Source organism: Phodopus roborovskii, unplaced genomic scaffold, assembly GCF_943737965.1.
Source record: "Phodopus roborovskii unplaced genomic scaffold, PHOROB, whole genome shotgun sequence".
Lineage (NCBI taxonomy): Eukaryota > Metazoa > Chordata > Mammalia > Rodentia > Cricetidae > Phodopus > Phodopus roborovskii.
In genome coordinates, this window is record NW_026126567.1 from 3,480,725 (window position 1) to 3,505,989 (window position 25,265).

The window sequence follows — 25,265 nt, forward strand, 5'->3', positions numbered from 1 at the left end:
AAACTGTGTTCATAGTGGCTTTATTCATAATAGCCAATAAATGCAAATAACTTAGATGTACCTCAAAACATACCCTCAGTCTGGTGCAATCAAAACAGATAATATACTTACATAGTAGTTGATGACACAGATTAAAGGAAGAGTCAGTGACAGTTACCTACTACAGCCTCATTTTTATGGCATTGACCAAGTTACTGAAATACAGTATCTTGCAGGGTTTTGTACATTTCTGGTAATGTATGTGTTAAGTGTGATACCATATCTGGAAGAAACAGTTAATCTATATTATTTCTAGGAAATACATTTCAGAATACATTGGAAAGGTCACAGATCACAGGTGGGAATGACAGATTGATGTGATGGAATTCTGAGAATAAAAATATAGGTACCCAGAAAATGGTGGAAGGTTTAAGTTTTGGAACTGTATAGATCTAATCACACTTCAAGTTGCACTCCAACTGTAAAATGCCATAAGTAATTTAAGAAACCCTGACAGAGACACTAGCTCTCAGACAGTGATGTAGGCAGCGGTGTTTGAGAGCCCAAGGCCAACACTGGTGGTGATAACTTACTGTATGTCACTGCACTAACCAACTCATGGGTAAAAAATGGTACCCACTAAGTAAGTAGATTAGTTTCCATAGATTTCAGAATTATGACACAAATTGTTACTCTTGTCAACATCCTTCAGTGCCACAAACATTTCCAGATAATCACTAAAGAGAAAACAATATGAAGTCATTTAGTGAGATGGCAACCCTAAGAAACAGATACTTCCCAGCGAGTACACAGTTTGAGACAGCTGAAAGACAAATGATCTAGACACAGATTTCCCCACAGAAGGAAGCCAATGTAGCCTGGCATCCTCTCCTCACAGTAAGCAGGCCCTGGCCCAAGCAGAAACACTGCCATCAAGCACACACTAGTTAGAAAAGAGGGCTCTTATGGATAAGAGAATAAAAAGAAGTACATGCCCTAAACATTTTAACCCGTGATAACAGTTCCATTTCCTACACACCTGCCGAGCTACTGTAAGGCGTGGAGGAAACAGTTGCCTACAAATACATGAGCATAGTTAGATGCTAGGAAAAATACCAGGGAACACCCTGGATCTGAGTGATGAAAACCAGCCCTAGACTCCATCAAATGTCAGAGAATATTGCTGGGTTCACTAGAGGTTACCTTCAGCCACACTTGCTACAGTCTCTTGCCTGTTCCACAGGAAGCACACAAATTATCTTCTCCTAATTGGCAGTTGCAAAGAAGCTTGCATGGAACACTTCCCTTTGAGAGAAGCTTTAAAATCCCATTAGCAGCAAGAGTACCACAGACACAACGATGCGCAGCTCATCTGATCCAGTGTAATTGATGAGAGAGAGAACACATTAGTTGAATGATTGATAATGGGACCTTTCTAATTACATCAGCTCTTTCCAGGGGAGATAGGTCAAGGGAATTATAGATCCACAGCTACAGTTTGAGAGTTTTTGACAAATAACTATAATTTAAAACACCATCATTAAAAGATAAGACAGATGTGAACAGCTTGTTTATTTTTACGTGCCAGAGTCAGGTAAGGGCAAGAGGGCTGCCATAATGGAACCGAGTGTGGCGACTATGGTGGCATGGTGTGGGAATGATAGCATTTGATGACAGAGAATTATAGCAATGATATCCATACCCTCAACTACGCAAGGATGAAAGTGGCTGTCCTTGTAACTTCCATCCTCTATCAAGTATTTGTTTCTCAATGATTCTCTGTTTTACTTCTGTAAACAGAATCCGGCCTCCTTAAATAAGTTTTGAATAAAATAATAAAATCACATTCATAATCAACTGCTCTGAGAGCATCTGATACAGCTGTTTCCTCTCTCTATGAATTGTTCTAGAGTTGAGAGCTACGGAACCCTGCTGTAACATAATTCGACTTCTGCTTGTTATCAGCATGGATTTTGAAATGTCATTAGGCATTTTTCATACACTTATCCTCTGCTTCCACACACTCTCCATTGTGACATTTGAACACTTTAAGCCTATGGTTAAGTTAAACAAAAAGATAAAGTAAGTCAAACAAATATATTTCCTGAGGTTTCCATGAAGGGTTTAGTTTGTTGACCATTTCAAATAACTATCTGAGAAGTTAACCTTGTTGGGGAACTTTAGAAGTGCCAAATTGCTTTCCAGACCTGTGGTGTCTTCTTCATACCCTCACAAGCATGAACTAATGTCCCAGCAAAAGTACTTTGCGGTGAAGGTGAAATGGATGACACATCCTCAAAGTCCTAGGTAAACTCAACACAAAACAATTGCTAACTGGTGAAAGTCTCTTCCATTTATGAAGATGTGTCTCTCACTTTATTTGCATTCATGAAGTTTTTCATTTCACCCACGTCAGTCATCCCATTCTGTTTCTCTTTGAACGCCCTTGCAAGTGAACAGTTGAGGAAACACCAGCAGCTTTTGGCTGTACTCAATTTAATCAGGGATTGTATGGCCGCCTTGGTTAGTTCTTCTGTTGTTGAATGAAGAAGCCTCAGAAAGAGAAGAAGGATTTCCCGGTGGTTTCAGACTCTGTGTGAAATGTATGGGGGAGTCCATGGCGGTGTGAAGCTATGAGGCCTCATGTTTGAGTGGAAGGAGAAGCAAAGAAAGCTCAGACTGACAGCAGAGGTGGAAAATATAATACTGAAGGCCTGTCATCAACAGTCTTCCTCTTTTAGTAATGTCACAGTGTCAAAGATTCCACAGCTTCCAAAGATCGTGTCACTATCAGGGACCAAATGTTTAAATGCATGAGCCATGGGACACTGTGATTGTAAACATAACATTCTTCCCATATTAGGAGGCTTTTCTTCTGTTATTATTCCAGTGTGTACATGGCTGTTTGGCTGTTTACTCTTGGGCAAATAGTCATAGTTGATTCCTGGACTATGTAATTTGTTGACACACACTACTTTTTTCTTCTAACATTAACATAAATAATAGCTACTTTGAATCAAATACTTTGTTATACATTAGTATGGCTCAGTAAATGTGAACGAATTCTGTACCTCAATTAGATCTCGTATGAGTTATGAGCATGTTATAAGATGATGGAAATTAGGACGCTTTATAAAGAATTTCAGCATGATAAATGATTGTCATTTGATACTGTCAAATTCTCTTATTTTAGTGATACAAGAGAGTAAAACTTAGTATTTGTTTTAAAGAATGCATACTGTACATGTTCTGCCATTTCATCCTCTTGACAGTACCTGATCACATCTTCAGAAACTGGAAGACATTCCAGAGACTGGAAGAATCTTAAGGTCTATTGCACACATAACCAGGTCAATGTGCCAGAGCCCTGCCATTGTTTGAAAATCCAGGTCCTACAACTAATGCATTTCTCTTGCCTTTCTTTGACCCAAATGTGTAGTCTCCTTCATCCAGCTTCCTATCCACTCTATACCAGTGCTTTTGATTTGTATGGACTTGACAATGTGACTACCCCATAGAAAATTCATTTTCTGAAAAGTGCCTGACTCCTTCCTTTATAGGGAGGTCCCAGCATCTATTTCCATGGTAGACAACATCGTCTTTGCTCAGTTCTTGTCTCCTTCCTGCACCAAACTCTCAGCATAATGTAAAAACACAGTAACTAAATCTCCCATGATGCATCGCATCTGTCTCCAGCCACAAATCACCCAGGGTAATTAAAACATAATGAAATAGCATAGTCAGTTGGGACTTAATGGGGGTCTTTCCTGCAGTATTTACCTCCTACATTAATTCTCTAATTAGACAGCTACACTTCATCTTTCCACATGCTCAATTTAATGTGTTAAACTGAATTGATTATTTTTTAATATATTGTTTCTATGATTGCAGCTATAGCTCCGGATGAAGAGGCCAATGACATAGGGAAAGGAATAAAATTCTTACCTTAAAAAATGATGTTACATTTTCTGTAAGAATACCAGTCTCTTTCCCTAGGTGACATCTACATCCTTCCCAGTCATTTTTGTACATAACTTGACCTGGGTATGAGCAGCAGTAATTCTGACAATGTCTTGACATCTGTGAGCTAACCTGTTGACTTAGTGCTGTTCTGAGTCCTAAGCAGATGCAACCTTGCTAAACAGATATCAGTCCTTCCCTGTAGATATCAACAACTGCCTGCAGAGATGAGCAGATAATTGCCACCAGGCATCTTAAGTGTGTAGACTATACACCATGACAGGAATAAACTGTGGGAAAGAGGTTCAGCTCAAAAGAGTAACTGGAGGGACAGTAGACCTAAATGAAACTTAAGCAAGGATGTAAAAGACACAGAGTTGAGGTACAGCCACAGAGAAGTAGGGATGCGAGGCTCTGGCAGAACAAAGACCTAGGGCAAAGCCCTGGAATATCCTTGACTTCACTGCCATCTTATGTGGTACAGTGTGTGCTGAGAACTTTGGCATCTGTTTTGTGTGAAATAAGCAACAGCCATGGTTGCTGAGCGAAGAACTGGTACAAGCAGAACCACTATGAGCTAGATAATTGTCTAATGAAGACGCATCGACACTCTCTGCAACCATATGTCGAAGCCCTTCTTTTCCAGAACCATTGTGCTTTCGCAGTAGACCACTTAGGAAGTAACTGAATACGAGTTTATGAGGATGCAGCCCTGATAATGAGACTGGAAGCTTCAGAAGATAACTTTAGAATAGTCAATGTTCTCTGTCTTCCCTGTGAAGTTATAGCAAAAATCTACCTGCAATTCAGCCATGAAGGCCATGCTGACCAGCTCTTTGACTGTGGTTTCCCTGTCTTTCACACCTTGTCTGTAGTTGAGGACATCCTTACAAAGCTATTTTATAGTAGACATGAGTGAATAAGGCAGAGGCCTTAGCCTAAGAGGTCTACAGTCAAATGTCACCCTTCCTGTGAGGACAGCAGCATCTATATTTTAGATCTAAGTTAGTAAAGGCTGTCAGGTATGGGATATTTATGGAGATTCTGATAAGTGCCAGAAGTTAAGTCCTAATTGTCACAGAAACCTTATCAACTCTTAAAAATGTAACTACTGTTTGTATCCTAGCCATCTATGCCCATGCTTCTAGCTCCCACTAGAATTTTCTTTTACACCTAGGAAGAACTTGATCATTCTTGTCAGTCAAATCTTCAACAACCTAAACATCCTAGTTAATCCTGGGAGTTGTTCATCAGACTAAGCACATTATAGTCCCCTTACTTTTTTCTTTCATAATTCTTATCTCCATCTCTGACCTATATTAGTTTAGTTGCTCATTTATCTTCTTTCCATTACATCAAACAGAAGTTAAAGCTATAGTAATTTATAATGTTATAAACTCTTGATATTTTGCCATGTTAAAAATTTATAAAGAGAAACAACAATTATTTAAAACATCTAAAATTTACATTAAAATACTACTTTTACATATAAAATTTTAAAAAAATGAATCAATACTGCCTGTAGATGCCAACATTCAAGCCCTTTTGTTTACATTTGTTTAGTCATAGTCTCGCCCTACGATGTATTTACAGAATGCTCTTCCATCTCCCTCGCCTGCCCACTGGAAGCCCTAATTACAACTGCGTTGGGGCCATTATTTATCTTTAACCGCTAATAGAAGCTTATAATTTTCAAAAGAATACTTTGCTCAGTAGATTAAATTTCTATCTCAGGCTTATCTTATAATTTCAAATTTCACAATCAAATAGACTAAAATGGAATTCAGTACACATAAAAATATATGCACAGACACGAACACCAATAGTTTATGTATGAGAGAAATTAAGTTGCAGTGGTTATGGTTATAGAAAGCATGCTAATGTTGATCATTCCAACTGCCTCCTGAATTCAGGACTCAGGTTCTGCCCATGGGCATAGCTTAATGACTGAGATAGCTGGAGTCCCACAAGTACAGTTCCTTACCCCTTACCTAGGGAGGCCTGGCAAGAAAGTGTGGTGGAGAACTTTTGAGCCAAGCTCATTTGTCTTAGCAGACCATGGACAGAAACAAGGAGAGAGCCACTGCTTCACTGCTTTGGAGGTGTGGGATCCATTAGGAAGGGGAGGCAGCCTCCCAGCCATGTGCTATCAAGTAAACTTCCCTAGTTATAGCTGAGCTTTATTGCTGAGAATCACTGAGTCACAGGTTCTAAAATTCACAACTGTACTAACGTTGAAAAATCATCAAACCTATACTGGAAATAAATGCAACACTGTAAGAATAAAAGAGTCAATGCAGCTCACCCGTAGAGACCTCTAGTAGAAATGATCTCTTGAGGTTTTAGTGAAATAATGAATTTAAAAATGAAAACACGGGGTTGGTAAGAAAACTCAGTGGATAAAAATGACTTGCCTCAAAGCCTGACAACTGAACCTAAACAACAGAAGCAGAAAATAGACACTCATGGAATATATATTATCTTGCATACATGCAAATGCCCATTCGTGCAAACACACATAAACAAACAAGCAAATAAATGAATGTAGGGATTATTTTAAAAATGAGCCCATTCCACATAGAGGGATACTCCCTCAGCCTAGACACATGGGGGAGGGCCTTGGCCCTGCTCCAAATGATATGGCAGACTTTGAAGACTCCCCATGGAAGTCTGTTCCCTGGGGAGCAGAAAGGGGATGGAATGGGGGTTGGTAGGGGGAACAGGGAAGGATAGTAGGGTTCCTGAACTGGAACTGACATGTAAAACAAGCTTGGTTCAAAATTAAATATAAAAAATTATCAAAAAAAAAAAATGAGACCATGGAGGGACTGTGCAATTGCTTGTTTAAATGGATACATTAATCTAACTGTGTGATATATTTACTCATGACTTCATTGCAAAAAAGTAATAGTACTAAGTAGAGAGAGAAAGAAAAAGGGAGAAAGCCAAAAAGAAACCAGAATCTTAATTGACTTCCTCTCCTTGCACCAGGATTCCAGCCCTTCCATTTTCAAAATTGTCCACCACTCTCTGAAAGACATATGTAGATTTACAACCATTGAGTTGGCAAGAGAGTCAGTCATTCTTAAAGCAGATTAAAGTGATGGTAAGGAGGCAGACACGTACAAAAAGTCAAATGTCCCCACTGAAAAAGAGACCTTACTTCTCTTATGTGATTATTATGATAATACTGACAGCTACAATAATCCTTTCTATAGATGTGATGCTGGCTGTTCAATAAAAATCAAATAGAGCAGAGCAGATCTTGACACTGCGGCCCTGTTTAATGGAAACAGCACACAGGCCCACACACACAGACCATGTGGGTTTGGAAAAAATATTACTACAAATGTGGAAAAGCGAGTAGCATGTTGAGGTCAACGCTACACCTTAAGTGGACCGGAGTGGCCAAAAGTATCAGGGAATCTGGGATGCCACTTATCTTAACCTAGTGTCAGAAATGTTACATGAGTAGTTTAGCAACCAATGTTAAGTTAGGGCTCGTGCACAATAGGCCTACGGGGTGATCTATTACAGACCTATAACCATGTCCTATTTAAAAGGTGATTTTCTTTGCTTAAGACAGAGCCTCACTGTATATTCCAACTTTCCTTTAAATTCAATCAAAAATCCTCTGCTAAAGACCCTATGCATAGACTACATGTATGGACCTCCACACACCTTCAAAAGGAGGTCAACATGCATGTGATGTTGGTATAGAATCAGGATTCCATTTAAAGGTAGCATGGTAGTATAACATTTACTAACACATTCTTGTTAGTGAATTTTAACACTGTGTTAAAATCACTAGAGAAAAAAGACTTGAGCCCCTGGCTTCTAGGAACAAAGTCTAACCAACCAAGAGTTCATTAGATGTGCAATCTCCTGCTTCTAGGCTACAGAGATAACTTTGTCATTCTTATCATCTCAGAATTCCAAAGAGTTTATCCTGAAATAAGCAAACTAAGCATCACAGATAAAGGTCTTACATCAGCACACACAATCTAATTAACAGCATGGGGAAGAGTCCACTATTGCCTTGTTTGAATATGATCACCTCTTCAGGGGCATGCTCTGATAACTCGTTACCCTCATACCAAAATTAGCAAAATGAGAGCCAACAGAGATGCCTGTAGCCAGTCAGCCTGAGCGGTTATATTCCTTTAGGGGGCCTCATGGCACATTATCTATTTCTAAAGAAGTGTTGTTAAGAGTGTTCATGGTTTTAATATATACATACACACACACACACACAGTCTTCTTAATTATTACCTTCCCATGCTTTCACAGTCTCACACATAGTGTTTCACCATTCCAGCTGGGGGCCCACTGATGTTTCGGGGATGCAGGAAGATTGATGGACAGGCAGTAGGACAGGGTTGGAATTGGGAGCCTATTGACATGGCCAGGAGCCTACCCAAATGACCATTATTATACTCCATAATATTAGGATTCCTTTTGAGTGTGCAATGAGAAAAGGCGCTAAAGTAGATTGGCTTTGTCTATTGGTGTGGTCACGTGTCCAGGAGCAGAGGGCATTTAGCAGACTGTTAGGGTGAACCCAGAAATACATAAGAAGTTACAATGAAGATATGGCAGAAGGTGACTGCAAACCTCTGTAACTTTGTAAAAAGCAAACTCACACAGGATAGTAAGGCAGAATAAGGGAAGTATACAGCAGCTGGTTCTATTTTTGGTTTTCTTCCAAGGACCTTAAGATTTTGTTTTCAATATCTTTGTTAATTTTGGGAATTGCATAAAATGTGTTTCAAACATACCTCCTCCCTCATCTCAGATCCACCCCTTCCTCCTTGTCCACCTAAGAGTATGTTATCCTTTATTTTAAAGATACATGTCTGTTCTGCGTTGCCAAAATACTCTTAGGTGTGAGCCTGATTTTAAGTCTGGTAGGCCTTCAAGGGCTCACACTCAACCGGGGGGGGGCACACTTTTAAGGAAACCATGCATGCAGGCATGCCACCACCACCACCCCACTGCCACTGCCTCTGCTGCAGCCACCCCCACCTGTCAAGTCATGTGGGAAAGGGCCGAGGCCCTCCCTCATGTCTCTAGGCTAAGGGAGTAACCCTTCATTGGGAATATGCTCCCAAAGTCCCTTCCTGCACTAGGGGTACATCCTGGTTCCACTGCCAGAGGCCCCACAGACTTCCCAGTCCTCCTAGATGACACCCACGTTCAAGGGGCCTGTTTGAGCCTATGTTGGTTCCTCAGCTGTCAGACTGGGGTCCATGAGCTCCCACTTACTCAGGTCAGCTGATTCTGTGGGTTTTCCCAGCATGGTCCTGACCCCTTTGCTTGTCACTCCTCCCTCTCTGAAACTGGATTCCAGGAGTGTGGCTCAGGGCTTAATTGTGGATCCCTGCTTCTGTTTCCATTAGTTCCTGAATGAAGGCTCTGGGATGGCATTTAATGTAGTCATCATTCTCATTTTAATGGAAGGGCACTTAAGGTAGCCTCTCCACTATTGCTTAGATTCCTAGTTGGGGTCATCCTTGTGGATCTCTGTACAATTCCCTAGTGCCAGATTTTTCTTTAAATCTATAACAGCTCCCTCTATTGATGTGTCTCTTTTCTTGCTCTCCTCTATTCATCTCCCCATTGAATCTTCCAGATCCCTCATGTTCTCCTCCCCCTCCTAGAAGAAACCATCCTAAATGAAGTAACCCAGTCACAGAAGACAAACATGGTATGTACTCACTCATATATGGATATCAGCCATAGAGCACAGGTTTATCAGACTACAGTCCACACCACCAGAGAAGCTAGGAAACAAGGAGGACAGTAGAGAGACACCCATGTTCCCCTAGTGAAGGGGAAAGGGACAAGAGCCCCTGAACCAATTGCTAACATGGGGGTAGGGGGAGGGAGGTAGGAGAAAGAGAAGGGAGAAGAGGAGGGGGAGGAGAAGATTGCCACTGATTCTTAATCCTACTTTCTAAAGTTTGTGCTTGCTTCAGCTGACATGACATCAGACCATATGTGGCACAGAACGATGTCTGACTTTCCTTATTATCTGGGAACTTAAATAAGAGTCCTCTAATCATGGGTCAAAATGACCACCACACAATACATTTGCATTGCCAATTGGCTTCTGCTGTGACCTATCCCCTTGCAACAAGTATAAAACCTTGGGTCCCAGGTGTGATTGATGCTCAGTCCTGCTAGCTTTGTGATATGTTTGGGGGATTTCTCTCCTCTTACATATTTGTCTAACCTCAGCATTTCTACACAGTGTAACAGAGATTAAATAGTTTGTGAATGTTATACCTATCATAACAGCCAGGAAACAAAATGTACTTCCCATGCCCAGTCTACCCCCTGTAAATTCTTCTGGTACCATTAAACTCACCCCATGTGATCATAGAACAGAAATGACAGGGGTGCATGATGACACACAAAGACAAAAATCACTTATTTATAAGATTGTAAATCTCCACCTTAATTAAAGGGAAATGTGCTGTTTATACACACATATAGCAGCAGACTGAACCTGAGTATCATTGTTGCTGCCCTTAGATGATGAGAAAATGATGCTCAGTTGTCCTTACAACTGAACACACTAAACTAAGCTATTTAGAGTGACCTACATTCAAGAGTTTTAAATGCATAGTTTAATATAATTGCCATTTCTGTAGGGTAAAAGTTGGTAGGATCTGATGGCTTAAACTAATAGCATCATTATGTCCAAACCAAATATACACCCTCCCAGTACATAATCACACATATCACACTTTTACAAAACTTTAAACAACAAATGTTTTTTAATGTCAAGTTTGCTTTCTCCCTACATCCATTGAGTTCATTTCTAATGTCAACTATAAGCCACACCATTGGACATTTATTTCACACTGGAAAACAAATGTACACAAGTCATATCTTCTAGGAGTGAATAGTTAGTGGGAGAAACTGTGAGTTGAACAGGATACTGGGAGCCCTTGGGACTTTGTGTCAGGATAAGAGCACAACAGTGGCCTTGTACCATGAAAATCCCTGAGCAATCCTACCTTGAGTAGACAGAGCTGCAGCAGACCCTCAAATCTATAATGTTATCACTGTGGTGCTGTAGAGATCTGCTGCTTACTTCTCTCTCTCTCTCTCCCTCTCTCTCTCTCTTTGTCTCTGTCTCTCTGTCTATCTTTTGGTTTCTCTCTCTGTCTCTATCTCATTCTCTCAGTTTCTGTCTCTGTCTCTCTCTGTCTCCCTCCCTCTCTCTCCCTCCTCTCTCTTTCTCTCCCTTTCTCTCTGTCTCTCTGTCTCTCTCTGTCTCTCTCTCTCTGTGTGTGTGTGTGTGTGTGTGTATGGGTGTATGTGTGTGGGTGTGTTGGTGGGTAAGGGTGTGGGTGTGAATAGGTATGTTTTGGATGGGGTACTCAAATTCTTGATCATTCATAACTTAGTAGGGCGAAAAGAACCCCTAGTATAGATGGCAACTGGGTTCAAATAAACAATACTTCTTCCCTTCAGAGGTGTGCCACCATAGGATACAGATGTGACCTTCATATGCTTCATGCTCAAGTTCCATTATCTAGCAGTGGGCACCATAATGATAGAGTAGGCTGTAATTTTCCCCAGCAGGGAGAGACAATTGTAATATTCTGCCCAACAATAGATATTTGGTAAAGAAACAGTAATGGTGGGGTCCATAGGAGCCTCCTAAATAAGTAGTCTCTGGATGGTGTTCTCCTCAACTGACCCCAGGACTACCAACCTCTTCTAGGCTCTGACTCGTTGAATGGCAGGGTCCTGAATTACATCGTAATTTTGTCGAGTAAGATAAATTATTTTGCTAAGCTCCCTTTCTAATTCAGTCAAGGACAGTTGTTTTCTGTTCCTTGCAACCAAAATATGCAATGGCACAGACCATTAGTTAGAGACAATCAGAAAATAGCAAGCAGTGAGCTCGCACTTTCACAGCAGGCATGGCAATGGATCACACCACCAACCCCTTCTGAGGGGAGCTGACTCCTCCTGCTCTCAAAGAAGATCAAAGCTGACTGGGTGGTATTGAAGCTTGGGTTAAGACCAGTCTCTGGAGCTGAGCTACTTTAAATCACAGTGAGTGGCCATCTTTTTATTTATTTTATTTTTTTCCCCTGGATTTGCTTTCATGACCTTGAAATAGAAATACACATCACAATTGCTTGAAAAGAACTGTATAAAATAACTCAGATCACCGTCTGATAATAATAATTCTTACTGCCAGTAATAATTACATTAAAGTTTTTTCTTACTTTATTATAAGTTTATTTGTTTAATATCCAAATTTAGAAGCAAGACTTCACATTTTATTTATTTATTTTTTATTTTACATGTCGATCCCAGTTCCCACTCCCTCCCTTCTTCCCTCCCTCCCTTTCTCCCTCCCTCCCTCTTACCCTCTCTGCCCCTTCACATGCACCCTGACCACCCTCCCCTCCCATCCCCCACCCCAATTCCACATGTAGGGCAATGCCATACAGGTGGGGTCATGTAAATCTGTCAAGTCATTTGAAATAGGGACTAGGACATCTCTCCTGTCTCTAGTTTAAGGGAGTATCCCTCCATGGGGAATGTGTTTGCAAGGTCCTTTTGTGCACCAGGGACACATACTGGTTCCACTGTCTGAGGTCCCTTAGACTGTTCAGTCCTTCTAGCTGAGACCCATATTCAGGGGGCCTGAGTCAGTCCCATGCTGGCTTCCCAGCTATCAGTCTGGGGGCCTGTTAGCTCCTCCTTGTTCAGGTCAGCTGTCTCTAAGTGTTTCTGCAGCCTGGTCTTGTCCTCTCCATCTGCATCTGGGTTCTCGTTCAACTCAGTGTTTAGTTATGGGTGTTTGCTTCTGTTTCCAACAGGTACTAGATGAGGGCTCCATGACGGTGGATAAGTTAGTTGTTGATCTCACTATCCAGGAAGGGCATTTATGGGAGCCTTCCAACGGTATTAAAGTTTTAGAACTAGTGGATATCAGAACCGAAGTCAAGCCTGAGTCTTCCTAATGGTAAAGCCTGGTCCCCTTTAATGGCAGTCTTTAATACATCCCAGTCCAAATGGACATGTTTTTCAGGGGTCCATTTCTTTCCTGACATGCTGTGTGCGTAGTTCTACTGTGGCTAGAGGGAGCTTCTCTCAGAACACAGAGTTGTAGGTAGAGAGACCAGCTCATAAATACATTATCTACATAATGTCCAGAACATACTCAATGTGTTTTCTCCACACGATTTCCATTGCACCCTCCGCATGAGGACTGAGTTTCATTTGAGTTGCCCAAAGAGAGCCCCACTCTTGTTTGTCTATGAGATGATCCTCACAGGTTCATGTGCTTGAAAATTTAATTCTCCAGCTAGCAGTGCTTTTTGGAACATTGTAGAACCTTTGGGACATAAGCCACTATGGATGGGTCTTCATGTTTATAGCCTGGCTCTGCCTCTGGACCAAACTACCTGATTTCTGATCTGAAAAGATACAAGCAATCCCCACCAAATGGGGATTTGCTGCTACAGAGTAAGTTACATCTTACCATAATGGACTCAATCATTCTGGGCCAGAGTGAACATTCCATCCCGTAAATTGTTTCTGTTAGGTATTCTGTCATAACAATAAGAAAATTACCTAACAAAAGTTCCAAAAATGAATTCATTTCAGCTCCCATGGTACTCTGCATGTAACTGAATATTTTCTTCCCATTTGCTTATTCCTATTTTGGTTAAAATGGCGATATCCCTTGATGGGAGATGTCATTCTGTAAATATGTTTCTCATACTGGTTAATGAATAAAGCACTGTTGGCCAATAGGAAAGCAAGACAGGCGGGACTAGGAGACAAGGAGGATTCGAGGAAGGAGTAAGGAGGAGTCAAGATGGAGAAACCGGGGAGAGCACAACGCCAGCCCTTCTCCCGTAAGAAGAGACCACATGGAAATACTTAGATTAATAGAAATGGGTTAATATTAAGACAGAGTTAGCCAATAAGAAACAAGTAACTGGCCAACAGCATTATATCAAATACAGAGTCTCAGTGTGTTAATTGGGGCTAGCACAGCGGTGGCTCCAGGCTGCCGGAAAAATGGGAGATGTCATTCTGTAAATATGTTTTTCATACTAGTTAATGAATAAAGCACTGTTGGCCAATAGGAAAGCAAGACCCCCTAAAGCAATATCCATGGGATAATATATCCATGGGATAATACAGCCTGGCACCACAATGGGTCCAGGCCGGCGGCAGGGAAAAACCTTACTCCTAACAATCCCTATGATTTTTTTTAAGAAATTATTAATGGATGTGTATATGAATGAATGAATGAATGAATGAATGAATGAATGAATGAAACCTAGCTATATGGATGAGCCCTGAGTTTGATAGAGATCCTGGCTCAAAATAATCAAGCAGAAGAGAAATAAAAAAAAAATAGTCTCAATATTAATTAACCTAAGGCCTCCATATGGATACAGTAGCATGTGCATACATACCCTCCCCCAAAAGACATGTACTCATACACATGTTGGACACACATACAAGCATGTACTCTATACACAAACCCATAAAAGGAAGAAAAAGAAAAAACATCAGTTGCTGCTGACATGATTATTTTTAAAGATGTGGAGTCTTTAATAATTTGATAGGCTAAGATGTCTTCCAACACATGGGATCAAGGCTCTTTTGAAGGAGGAGTTTGGCTAATTCTTCTGCTACCATGTGATGGCACAGAGACTTCCTCTCCTTGAACTATATATGAACATCGCACCATGTAAGAATGAAATACCTAGGCTCTTAACGTTTACCAAACTCAATCGCCCCTCCCATACACATTCAGCCTTCAGAAAATTTTAATATTAGACAAATCTCTTCTTTTTATGTCTTTCAGTCTGTAGTATTTTGTCTTTGCCACACAGATGAACAAAGAAATCAGGCCATTATTGATGTATAGTGAGGATCAGGAGAAACAAATAGGCTGAATAGATGTTTATTCTGGGAGAAATAACTTAACAGCATAGACAGTTGAAGACCAGCATGTTCCTGGTTCCAAGGATGCCTCTGGATGTTCTCCTGTCCCCATGTTGCAAGCAAGAGAGCTCCCAGAGCCCCTTCCTTGGAATTAGTTACCCCAGGTAACATCCACCCCATCTCCTAATATACCTAATACCTAATATAACTAACTAGGAAGAGAGAATAATAGTTGTGATAGTTTAATCTTCCACCTCATCAAAGACCTGAGAAGGAAAATAACAATATTAGGGTAGACAGGAAGTGCAGATGGGCAACTTCCAAAAGGTTCAGCAAAGACAGAAACAGCATGCTACCTGGACAGTCACCCAAGGTCTCACAGCAACATTGGGAGAGCCAGTTTTGGCTAAGGCCTAGAGTACCTGACAGACCACAACAAAAGCAGGGAGGTAGAATGGCTGTCTTACTCTGACTGGTCAGGTTTCAGCAGTCTTCTATATTTGTCTCCTACAAGCACATAGGACTGCAGGTCCAAATAAATGGTCAAGGTTGAGGCAGTTCTTTGCCCAACAGGCCATAGCTGAAGCAAGGATGGAATCCAGAAGGAGCAACAACAGTGTCCAACATTTTTTGGGGAAAGTGCATGGTGCTAATATTAAAATGTTAAATGCCACATTCTGCCGGACTATGAAGTGTTTGAAGCATCTATGTCTGACTAATCTCATACCTATAGGAAACATAGGTAAAGATAATCTGTAATACTCAGGAACCTAGCTATAACACTGATAGAAACTTCCCTAAGTAAAGCAGGGACAAATACCTAAGCCATATAACTATGTATGTATACATACATGCAAATCCCTAAATCAGAGGTAGAATAGAAATGTCTAGACCAGAGGTATCACTATAAAGTGCAGCATGATAAAAAATATCCTAAATTGTATCAATATACAAAAATGTCTTGAACATAAGTAAATATATGTATGCATAGAATGTGGTAATGATAGTGTGAAAAAACATCATAACTGGAGATATTTTTACAATACGACAAAATATACAATTTATATACAATTCTAGGAAGGGAATAAAAATTTAATTTTACATAGGTTGCCACATATAAGAATCTATAACAATGTAAGCTGTATAATACTTATACCTCACTATTACTAAAATAATTTACAAGAAAGTAGGCTAATCTACCCATATCCCATCTAAACCATACCTTTCCTAACCATACCCTATCCCTGTATAAAAGAGATACTAGGTCTAAGCATCACATTCCATAACCAACCCTAAAAAAGATGAATATTATCCTAAATGTCAAGAGTAGGGAAAGGAGGCATCGTTATCTGAAGATTACTTCCTGCTGAAATGGGGCAATGATTGCTCCATGGGATCCTGTAGGAAGAACATTTTTAGCAACAAAATTTTGACAGGACTGGCTGTGACATATGTAGCTAGTCTCTGCATGGCAGGAAATGCTTGACTGGAGTTCCATTGAAGCTCTGGCCAGGATGTAATAAGAAGGTGCACCATTACAGCTAGCTAGTCAGTAACTGTCTCGAGCAAAACAGTCTCAAACCAATTTTGGAGTGATGTTTGTAGTCCAGATGCATCAGGTTGAGTCAAGTGGAAATGACGATGTGGGGCCCCATCTCCTTTCCAGAGAGTTCAAAGGTTGCTGTTAGGAATTGTTATTCCTTCTGGAAAACTTAAACATTGATATCAACATAAAAGTTTCAAGTTTTCAAGTTTCAAGATATGCATGTAGGGAAAGGCAACAATAAGCATTAAAATGTATATGAGAAAATTAGAATTTCAGAGAGAAAATTGCATGTAACTAAATGAGTCCCTATATTTTGTTTTCTTCTACCTTACACCAATTGGCTTCTTGATATAAGGCAGAAACTATGAATTTAATCTTAACAACATGCTTGAATTTACAGAAGGAAAGCCAAATCCAACTTCAAAGCCAGCATTGTTTTACATGAATTGGGACTAGAGGAGTACTAGATATAAAGAGAAATAGATTTCTGTATAGAAATAGTTTACTAGAATTAAATATTTTTACAATAAATGAGATTCACCTTCATTGAGTGATTCTTTCTGGGGAGCTATCTTCTCTTCTGTGGGTATCTAGATGTTCAGTGTCTTTTCCTGTAGGGATAAGAACAGAACACTTCCCCTAACTTTGAGATGTTTCCGCACATCTTATGGGAACTAATTTGTTAGATGACTTGTTATTGATGTTTAATAAGGATCAGGAGAAACAAACAGGCCAAATAGATGTTTATTTAGGGAGAAATAACTTATAACATAGACAGATAAACACCAGCAGGTTCCTGGTCCCAACGATGCCTCCAGATATACTCCTGTACCCATGCTGGAAGCAAGAGAGCTCTGAGAGCCCCCTCCTCAGACTTAGTTTCCCCAGGTAACATCTGCCCCTGTCTCCACCCCAATGGGTGTGGTCTGTGCCACAGGTGCGGACAAAGTGAATCTCTCACTACAGGCCATCATATATTTCTAAGGCCATTAAAATTCCTAATTATCTTCATGCTATGTAGTAATATTCCTTTTACAAGACTTAATAAAAGTAAAATGTTACTTCATACACCAAAATATTTCCTAACTTTTTTGAGTTTATTATGGCATAGCCTCATGTTTTGTGAGAGCAATTATTCTCTTGCCTGGATGTTAGGATGTTGACCATCTGAAAAAAAAATACATTTATGTTTTGATTTGCTAATGGCATTTCTATACCATGGACCTTCAACTCACCAACCATGAAATGAGTAGGATTTTGGCATGGAGAAAAAAGAGGTAGAGCAGAAGAGGGAAGAGAAAAAGGAGAAGGAAGGAAGGTGGGTGGGAAAAAGAATGGAGAGAAGATGCAGAAATGGAGGAAGGAAAGGGGAAGAAAAGAAAATGGAAAAGAGGATGGAAGATAAAGAGAAAAGGAGAAAGGACATGAGGAATAAAAGAAGGAAAAATAGAAGATGGAGGAAGAAAAAGAAGGAAGGAGGCAAGGGGGAAGGACAGAAGGTCCATGCGGTTTCAGCTGATGCCTTCATGCAGATTTCGCAGAAGTTGCCTCTGGTCACACCCAAAGTTGACTTATTTCTTCTTTCCTATATCATCCTATAATTTTGCATTGGATGCACACAAAGTCTATTGGGTACCGTCACCAGATTTGGGGAAGTGAGGAATTGACTTTGGGATTCAAGAGGAAACTTTAGGAACTAAGGTTTCCCAGAACATCGCAAGTGGATACTGTTCTGAACACACCCCTCCACCCGAAGGCAGTTCATAATTTCTGTCCTTCTCTATGTCCACAACACCCTCATGAACCCGGAGATAGTGGAATTAATGATACTTTCTTCCTCTACAAATAAGCCAAACTCAAGACCACAAAGGAAGAGTTATTTCTTGCAGACTACATCAGCTTCTGTTCCACTTATGCAGATCTATTCCCTTTTTCCTCCTTGGCTAGAAAGAGGACACATGTTCTCATGGGATGGTAGAAGTGTAAGAGGGCAGAAGGGAATACTTCTGCAAGATGAGACCTTATCACAATCCAGTGAAAGCCAAATACTAAGAGGGAAAATACTAGAAAGAGAAGCAACAAAGTCAAATGACAAAGAGCCAATCTTCTGAGAAGCATGAGCAAGTGGGAAACACAACGCAGTGCCGTCATTGGGAGATTCAGGCATTACTTATTGACACAAATTATACTAATAAACCCTACCCCACTTGATAATTATGTACTATATAGAAGTACATAATTCTTCACCTGATAAAAACGTGGGTAGATTAGTAACTATAATAGAAGCTTGGCTACCTCTTAATTAGGAATCCATTGATGGTAAGATCTGGGTCTCACTATTGTAGACCTGATACTTTAAACATATATTTGTTTAGAAAATGAATTAAAAACCAATTTACTAAGGAGTTTCAATCTTCTCTTGAACAGCTAGTCTTTTAAAGTGTTTAATGAGTGGCATTGGATAAAATGGAACTATATAATTTTTCCAGCTGATACAGGTGGTAATTGGTAATAAAATAAAGGGAGCCTCCAGTGAGCTTGACTAGGATAAAAAGAGATCTGAATAAAATATTACAAGAATAATCAGAAACAGCAGACATAGTTCATTGTATAATGCTCAATGAAAACTTCATAAAGGAAAATTAAACCCCCTTTGATTTGTTGGCAAGGGACCTAGAAATCATTAAAGGGAAATTAATGTCTTCAGAAATCTAAGTAGGTATTTCATTCACAGTGCAGGGTTTTTTTTTTTTTTTTTTTTTTTTTTTCCTCTGATCAGTGTGTGAAATTCAATGGAAGATGAAGACCTTTTTTCAAGAAAAAACCAACCTGGTTAGTTAAGTTTACACAAGATAAAAACACAGAGAAGTGGAATATCGTGCCTATAATAGCGGCAATCTGAGATGAATTATGTCAATGGTTGGATGGGGTGGAGAAGACTTTACCTAGATAGACATCATCAACTGCACATAAACTATAAACTTGGCCAGAAAAAAATAGTTCAGGATAGAGATGCTAGCTAAAAGACTGCCTTTATATTCAATAGCACAACATGGCTTTCAAAGTGGGGTAAATGTGTCTAGGTAAGGCAGACACGAGAACTGAATGATGCAGCAAAGGTGTACATTGAGTGTATAGTCTTTGTGAACATCTTTGCTCCTCCTGCTGGGTCTGAGATCCTCTAAGGGAAATTCATCTGCATGGCCTTTAAATTGAACTCCCAGCACTCTCCAAAACACATCTTCCTCACCTACCCCTTAGTAATTTTCTTTTATTCCCCAGGATGTACTCAAGGTAAGGGTGTAGCTCGGTAGTGTGAATTCACATACAGACAGACAAACAAACAAACAAACAAACGAAACCTACAGGCAACTAAGCACAGAAGAAATAATCTACCCCCAGGACGAGCACACTACCTGGTTATCCAATACAAGTGGTCACCAAGCAGGTTGTGTTTACATATTTATGAATGCTTATGAACATATACTACAGCAACTAAAGCAAAGGAGGCCATATATTTGAAAGAGAGCAAGGAAGGTGTACTTGGGAGGAGTTGGTGGAATGAAAGGGAAGAGGGAGACAATGTAATTATAATCTCAATACATTTAAAAATATATTTCTTATAATAAGTGACCCAGTTGAAGAATAAGCAGCTTAGATAATTGACCCCAAGAGATGTTCACTTATATTTAAAAAAATAATTTCTGATAATTTACTTTTATGTTTACCCTAAAAATTTGTAGGCATCATTATGGCATTTTCGTAATGTATGTCACTAATGTCTTTATTCATGGTGACTTCCCATGGCCCTCCACAGTCTGCCTTGTCCCTTTATGTATACCTTTATGAAAAATCATTGTCTGTAACATTACATAAAATTATTATACAAATCTAAACTTGTTTAAATGCAATAATGGTAAAGAACAGACAGAAAAGGAGACTACTCGGTGGAAAGAAGAGGGTTCACTCCCATTTTTATGATTCCTTTGTAGTCCAAAAGCCAGAGCAAAATGAATGTCTAGCCCCTTTAATTTTCTTTTCCCAACTTCTCTTGCTCTAGAAAAACAGGAACCTCAGCTCAAACGAACTGTAACATCAAGCAATGGGATGTTTGCCTCCACACCATTTATTCTTCTGGTTAGTATGGAAAGAAATGACCTATGTCAAGTGAGAATGATAGGAAGCAGGGGTGTGGGGGAGGTCACAGAGAATGGGAGAAGCTGAGCCAGGCTTTAACACCAGATACACCAATCTCCAAACTCGGTAGGTTGTCCCAAGTACCTCAGCTTCTAGACACGTTTCCAGGGTAATTGTCTTCTCTAATGTATGCAGAGCTTTCTTTATGTCTCTTTCTTGCTTCCCTAGAGATAGCTGGCTTCATTAGGATGCTGCGCCCAAGCTGTGGGTGACTCGTTAGGCATTTCCAGTGCTGTGCACTTGTCAGCAATCCAGGTTAACTTGCTCTTTCTAGTAAAACCCTTTCTAGCAAAATTCTTTGCTCTTGCAAAAATTCAATAAAAAACTGAAAGGCGGTTGGGTGGGGGCAAGATTAGAAAGGTGGAAAAAGGAAACTAGATAAGCAAGAAAGAACAGCCCCAATAAGCTCATATTTCTCTCTCATCAGAGAGTTTGTGAAAGGCCCAGACTGGCAGGAATGAAAAGGAAAATCCTTTTTTATTACACTCACCTGCACAGTATTATCTCTTCAGAGGTGTTTATGAAAACATTCACACACAGTAAAACATGCCTCTATAGACCTACTTTTTATTGAATTTCTTCAGCTGTACATCAAATTTTAAAATCCCTGCCTATTACGCCATCTCTACATAAATCATACACCTTGTCCATCTGACTCTGCTTCAGCTGCAATTCTCCCTAGCTCCTGGTAATCTGATGTAGAATGGGGGTACCACAAGGAGGAGACAGCTTCACCCAGACATTCAAATTTCCTGATGAGGCAGGGCAAATATGTCCAAGAATGGAGAGGCAGAGAATATATTAAGACTACCAGCAAGTTTATTACTGTAGTACTCTAATATCCAGACTCAACACCTCCAGTGCCATCTTGGTGATGAGTTGTCAGTCTTCACAGACTGAACCAACTGATGATCTGTACCTACGTCATGGAAGGAAGCCAGGCATTATGAGAGGGAGGACTGCCAAGGCCACTGAAGGCGTCACGTATAGTGGCTGAACGGAGTCATCCCTGTGGAGTCCAGATACTGAATGTTAAAGGAAAGCCATTCCAGATTTCCCTCTCTAAGATGAAAGCACATTTTGTTTTGAAGGCCTTTTTTGGAAGACAGTGTGTGATCTTAAAATTTTTACAAATCAAAATGGCAAGAGGACTCCTACCCTAGCCAACCATCTTCCTATGTCCATTTTCTCATCCATTCATTTTAACAGCCGGTCATTCAGGAAACAACCATAGCAAATGTAAACTTAGCAGTTAACACACTAATGGGATGTAAGCGCTGGGACACTGCAATGACCAAATACACAGCATTCATCAGGAAACAGACTTATGGTATCTAAATCAGCTATGTGAGTGTTACACAGAAAATCAAAGGCAAACCATGCATGGGGAAAAATTAAAAGAGAGCTTCTAGGTTCAAAAACATCCATTGCATTTCCTTTGTTGGGCTATGGAATTCTCACTTGAGTGAGATGACACACTGCACCTGTATTTGCTGCTGCAGAAACAATAATATTACTATAGCTATGGCAGTGCCCAGGAGAATAAATGGGCTCAAACCAGGGATGCACCTACCTATGATATTTTAGAAACCAGGAACCTGTGCCATCTTTCATCATCTACAGCCTGTAGATGTTCATCCCTTCCTCTTTCCCTGAATGCTTCGTCCAGTGTGTTCTCTGTTTTGGGTGCTAGTAGCATGTCTATCAGTGGTGAATGCTTCAAGACAAAAGTAGTTCTCACTCATAACCACTTAGTCTACAGAGCTCCCCACCCACCTTGGGAATGACTCCTCTCTCTGATCCTCACAACCTACTTCCCATTCTTCATGTTTCCACCTTTAATTTCTATATCGCTGTAGTTCTCCATGCCACTTCTAGCCTCCCCATGTTCCCTCTGTCTCAGCTGTGAGATGGATGCAGAGGTTACCTGGCGACTTCTTCCTCTTCTCCTGCCCAAGCAGCAGCCTCTCTGTTCCTCTTCACTCTCCTATTCACCAGGAAATCCTTTCTACACACCATGAAATCTTGTTCAGGAAACAGAAGCAGCAGAGGCATACCTTGACTTCCACAGTGTTCCTCGCAGTGGTGCAGGAGGTAGGGAAACAATGAGCATAAATGATTCCCCACAGGCTTCTCACAGTAAAGCAAGGTCTTCTCAGATAGTGGGGAACCTCTAAGGTAGATGTCAAGTGGTCAATGGGCATAAGAAACTAGTTTTAGAAAAAGACGTTTTACAGAGTGGGGTCTAGATGTGCCCAAGCAAGCAAGAAGTTGAGCATAGAGGTCAAAGGAACTTGGTTGACCAAGATGGAAGACAGTGTTGCTTATCATGTAGCTGTGTTCTTGAAGAGCTCCAGAGGATTGGGGAGAAGATTCTCTCAAAATTACCTTGCCATAGCCCATTTTGTGCTACTATTTCATAATATCTGAGATGGTAATCTATGAAGGACGCATGCATATTGTACAAGATGCTGTCATCTGAGAGTGCCTTCTGGTTACGTAGTCAGAAAGGCAGGAGAACAGGAATGGAAGAAAGGCTGTGGTCACACATAGCATAACAGACCCAAGAGAGGGCCTATATCTTTGATAACAATGTCATTCTTTCTGCGTGAATGAAGTTTTCATGATCTTGGTACCTTCCATCAAGTTCCACCTCCCAACCTATTGCATTAAGGATTGCATTTCTAAGAATATAAGCTTTGTTCAGATATATATATATATATATATATATATATCATCACTTTGCAATTATCATGACAAGCCTTATTTGTGTTGTCACTATCCTCCTGGAACTGTACATCCAGCATCATGTGTATTATTTGCTCTTCTTGCATACTGAACTCACAACCTCATTTACAAAAGACTTCTTGTCCTGATAAGCTACTTGGGTTTTGTTTTTGTTTTTGTTTATTTTTACTTCACATTCCATGTCTGTGGTCTTCCCTACCACCTCTGATCATGCCATCCCCCATATTTGGACCCAAACATGTTAAATGGTTAGAATTTAACTTTAATCTGCCTTTTGCCTCAAAAGCCATTTCTCACACTATCTCTGCCTACCTTATCTAGCACGTGATATGTTCTGAGACCTTCACATCTAATATTGCATTAAAATTTTTCTTTAAATTGATTATTCTCTCATTATATAGGTGGGAAAATAAAACCTAAAGGATTTAAGAAACAAATCCAGATCATAATACTAGGAGATTGGAAACCTAATGCTTGAATTTAACTCTCAGAGATACAAAGGAAATTATCTGAGGTACTATACACCTTCATGGTTTTACCTTGGATACATAGTAAACATATGATGCTAGTCTTTTTTAATTGAAAATAGAAACAATCTTATTTTACATATTAATTCCAATTCCCTCTCCCTCCCATCCTCAATGGCCTCCACATCCCACCCTCATCCACTCCTTGGGGAGAATGAGGCCTCTTATGGGGGGATCATCAAAATCTGTCACATCATTTGAGACAGGGTCTAGGCCATCCCCCATGTATCTAGGCTGAGAAGGTATCCCTCTATTGGGAAATGGGCTCCCAGAGTCCATTTCTGTACTAGGGATAAATACTGGTTCCACTGCTAGATGCCCCATAGACTGTCTGCTTCTCCTAACTGTCACCCACATTCAGGGGGCCCTGTTAGATATTCTTACAGGTACTTTGGGTTAACCTGTTACTCTTGAAATAATTTCGTTGGTTTGTTTGTCATTCACACCCTACTTTTCTGGCTTCAACCTCAAGGCCCCTCCAATTAGAACTATGGTTTATAGTGCATAGCAAGGCATCTCCCAGTGGATAATGCAGTACCAGGAAGGGAGAAGGCAGGGGCTTTGGGACATGACATTTCTGAGCAAGGTTTTTGATTATACTCATTAGCGGTATCGAACCTGATTAATACTCTGATAAAATTGCTCCAAAGGATTACTGAATTTAGGGAAGAATGAAGGAACAATGTCATGAGAATATGTGGAAATGAGTATGTGTTTATTCAAGCAGGCTGTGACACTGACAGTCTTTAAATATAAATGTAAAAGTATACTTTAAAAAGGGGTAGCATGTAAAATATTCTGAAACAATGATCCTTGGCTAATGGAATTCTTTTGTCAAAAGAAAAGAATGGTATTACTCCAAGAGAACATACATGGGGATGGACATAAATCCCTAGAGAAGTGATATTTATATACAGATATAATAATGAATTTCATGATTCATGAAAGGTTGTAGTACTGTGCTTTCTTGTTGTTCTGTTTTGTTTTTTAAATAGTTCTTATCAGGAATGTGTGCATGAGATATGCTTCTTCAGGCATAACTTTTTAAATGTGTTTCTTTATTGATTATTCCTACACACTAGTGAATTTGACTTGGACAGCTTTCACAGCAGTGTGATCTCAGAAAAAAAAAATCTTTGGGCTTCTATGAGTCACTGGAAATGTTAAATAAGAAATACAAATCCCAAGTCATTGGTAATACTTGTGTGTGTGTGTGTGTGTGTGTGTGTGTGTGTGTGTGTGTGTGTGTGTCTCATTGTGTATCTTAGTATGACAACAAATTGGAAATCATCCTTCCTTCCAAGTCCTGGGATGACAAGCACATGATCTCATGTCAAATGCAAACTATTTATGATTTTTTTGTGGTA